At 41.9% G+C, this 3,797-nt stretch overlaps 1 long non-coding RNA gene across 1 annotated transcript; it reads right to left on the minus strand.

Moving 5' to 3' along the window:
- Positions 1-223: 223 nt before the first annotated feature.
- LOC119385181 (uncharacterized) lies at positions 224-3,643 on the minus strand. The gene is made up of 2 exons (XR_005182115.2): positions 3,570-3,643; positions 224-531 (listed from the first exon to the last, which is right to left on the minus strand). It is a non-coding gene; the product is annotated as an uncharacterized LOC119385181 (long non-coding RNA).
- Positions 3,644-3,797: the final 154 nt, after the last annotated feature.

The following is a 3,797-nucleotide window of genomic DNA, read 5'->3' on the forward strand; positions in this document are numbered from 1 at the left end:
GCCAGTGTGCACTGAATTATGCCTGTGAAAAATCATTCAGATGCTTTTCAACAAAATTGCCTGGCACCACTGGTATCAACTCACATGGTGGTTTATCATGTGAGTAATTGAAAAAGGGAGGAAGTTTTATTGTGGTATGATGCCTACAGACCTTACCTGAAATAAATCCTTGGTATGAATATCACAGGCTCAGCAAACGTGATGGAAAAAAAACAGACATATGTAAGTTTAAAAAAATGCAATTTATTCCTAGCGCACGATTTTCACAAGCAGTCAGTGGCACTTGCATAAGCAGTAGCATCCAGAAGCTGCTTATTTGACCTTCCTGAAAGCACAGAGTGAAGCCATCGATCAGCTGTCAATGAAGACATAGCAGGGCGGAGGCAGACGTCAATGACTGAGGCACTTCAGGCACGGTTGGTCTGAGGCTTCTTTCGATGCTCCTTGACACAATTCATTGTGCAAAATTTGTTTGCGCTGTATTCAAACGGAACTTTTCCAGTAATGTCGGTGCCGCACATAAAGCAACGCCTGGAAGGAGGCAGTACAGGATGAGACGATGTAGTGAAACAAACCAATACAATAATGAAACTTCTAGTAAATTGCCCATAGGGGCAACTTCATGTATAGATAGTAAAGCCAAACTTTAAAGGAGTGGTGACAGAAAATTTGTGAACCTCTGTTTTTTGCTCTTAATCCGTGGCTACTGTCTCGAGCAACGGAACTCATTAGATCCAGTGCGAGATCAATGCTTAATTATACGCTTGTATGTTACGAATGGAGGCAGTTTAAATTTCGAAGAGCACTCAAGGGTCCCATGACGTAGCCGGCCTACTCATTAACAAATACTATCAGGTGAGTGCAAGAGCCAGTGACGTCACTGGCTAGTTTCTGCCATGTTGTCAGCGCTGCTGTTTCGTCTGCTGTATTGAGCGCTGCGAGTGCTTATTTCCTCGATCTTCAAACTACATTGCTTATCTAGTGCGGCGATGGACGAAGGACCTTCGAGGAGTGCAAAAATCAGTCAGAAAGGCTCGATTCACTTCGCAAATCTCGCCGGTGGCTGCGATTTAATTCTTGTTGTCGTCCAACTGACGCGACATTTTACGTGAGGCTTGAAGCAGATGCAGCATAGGCACGCTGAAGCATTTTCGCTGCTATCATTTTAAAGTAGCAGGTTGAGAAGTGACGAAGGAAGCAGTGGAATCACAAGATTGGTGCTTTGTAGCAGTGCGTATGTGTAACATGCAAGTGGTGTGATGTACGCTTTATTGACTCGTATTTAGATCGGGCAACGCGGCGTTCTAAAGACCTACGAATCCCACGTACGCACGTCGAAGCGCCGGAGTAGTTATCTATCCGCTACGCAGTATGATAGCGGCGGTAGAAAGCTTTAGTTTGTAGACTTCCTAACGTTTGCGGATACCCGCCGGTTGCCAGAGCTGTTCACGGCTGCAGCAGCAACCACGGACCGGTAGCGACATCATGTGGCATTTTGTTTAACTACAATAATTTTTTTTCTGTTTTTTCAGTCGTGTCGCTGTTCTTGTTGAAAAAAAAGCAATAAGAATACTGTGAGTTGATAATTATCTCACTGCCAATGCTTTACACAGTGTCAATAGGCGGGTAAGTCGGTGCAATGTTTTGTTTGTAGGTCTCTGGTTAGGCTCTGCATCATCAGGTGTCGCTACCAGCGTTGTCCATCTTGCACACGCCTCTGGTAACCCGGCCAGAACTCGCGACGTACGTTGTTTACAAATAGTATTCCCGCTCAATGACCTTATCGCTTTTTGCTTCCATTTCCAATTCGGCACTTTCACGAACTTCAAAACTCAATTAAAATACTTTTTAGGCTGTATTTGTGGCTGATATTGTACAGATGGCACCTTTATGTTCCCATAAGTGTGATGTAACCGTCGAATTGTGTCCGAATTTTTGTGTCACCACTCCTTCAAAGGGACACTAAAGGTAAATAAAAATTTACGTCAGAGTTTTGAAAGGTCAACGTTTGAGAATGTCTAAAATGTCAATATTATCAATAGCAGTGCTATAGTAATCAAGATATTAAGGTAAATGTAAGACACTATATGCGCCACCAATGGGACGTTTTAAAACGAGCCTGATGAGTCTCGAGCACAAATTATCACTAGTATTCAAGCTACTTATGATAAACATTCCGAGCATTGCAAGACGTAATAAAATGCTGCTTGTGTTTTCTGTTTGATTCACGGAAAAAAAAATAACTTGACGTTACAGTGGGGAATGACCCGGGTTGTGCGAAAGTTCCGTTTTCGCAGGGCTGCGCTCAGCTCGCGCAGTCGCGTCTCAGTGGTAGTTTCGTTATTGTGTACTGCTGCATGTGCCTTGCATACTCATGAAAGTCATTCTAACGGAAAGTTCAACAAAATGCTGTGTACATGTGATGTGTAACGTGCCCTTCAGAGCGGAAACCACAGCGTCGACTGCCGAGCAGTAAAGGCGCGCAACGCTAGGCAAGGCAAATGCTATGGCAGGGGGCCTTTTCAGGTGCGCGATTTGAAGTGCACTAATGCTGCGTGGACCACTAAACGTGATTTCATTCAAAATAAGCATTTTCTTAGCCCGAAACAAGCATTACGAGGTTTCCGGAATGCTATTTCAACAATCAATGTCGACTTTACGTTTGCCTTTAGTGTTTCTTTAATAAAATTGGTTTCATCACTATAACCACATATGCAGTCAAATTGTACTCTGAGTGCTGTGTTTCTAATGCATATTAACACACCTACATGTAAATATTGTTTCATCCCCAACATTGTGCTCCTGGAAACATTCATAAAAAGAATTTCATGATGCTCTGCCAATAATGTAAACTACTAATGCAGCCAAAGCAATCAGACAGGGTACCAAAGCGAGCATTTTTAAATGATGGTCAATGCAACACATGGGAAAATTGAGAGTATCAAAAGGTATCCTCAAAACCATTTCAGAGACATGATACCGATGAGCAGCGTCACCTAAAAATGAGCGAGAAAAACATGCCCGCAGGCATTTACGATGACATACTTATTCTCTGTGTTCACTGCATGAATACAAATCCACATACATAAAAAAGGAAAACATTAATTTTATACCACAGTTCGGACGTCGCCTAGCCTCAAGACGTTTTTACACTGGCATCCTTGTTTCTGCTGGCATGTACTACTGCCTTTCTCATTAACAGTAGACTATGCATCAACACACAAAACACCTAATATGCAACATGGGTAGGTGCTTGGAATGCAAGATGCTCGAATTTTAATGGAACAATCCCGGAGGACGTTGTGAGCATGCCGAGTAGTTAATGAGAGTTCAGAGTTTGAGAACCACGAAAATATAGATTAATTTACTTTATTTGGTGCATATGCAGTGAGAACAGACTGTAGTTTATTTAGATGCAGATTCTTCTTGGCATTTTCTTTTTTTGGCAGCTTAAAAGCCTGACTATACAATGAAAACATGTAGAACATGAAGCGCCTGCATTCAGATAACAAATTGTGAACAACAGTGCCATACTGAATTCTTAAAAAATTTTAAAAATATTTACTTACATAAGCACAACATGAGCTCCATTAGTTTCCAGAATTTGCTTTGCAAACCTTCGCTCAGCTGCCAGTGCCCTCTGAAAAACATAATGAAAGGAGTGATGCACATTAAGTACATATTTCCTCTTATCAAGTAAAAAAAACGAAAAGTTACACATGTCACAAAGGAAACTGCCAGTTTATGCCTAAATTTGACCCAGCAAGCATTGCCTGAGATTTGCCCTCAACTTAAAA

This window comes from Rhipicephalus sanguineus, chromosome 3 (assembly GCF_013339695.2).
Source record: "Rhipicephalus sanguineus isolate Rsan-2018 chromosome 3, BIME_Rsan_1.4, whole genome shotgun sequence".
Taxonomy (NCBI): domain Eukaryota; kingdom Metazoa; phylum Arthropoda; class Arachnida; order Ixodida; family Ixodidae; genus Rhipicephalus; species Rhipicephalus sanguineus.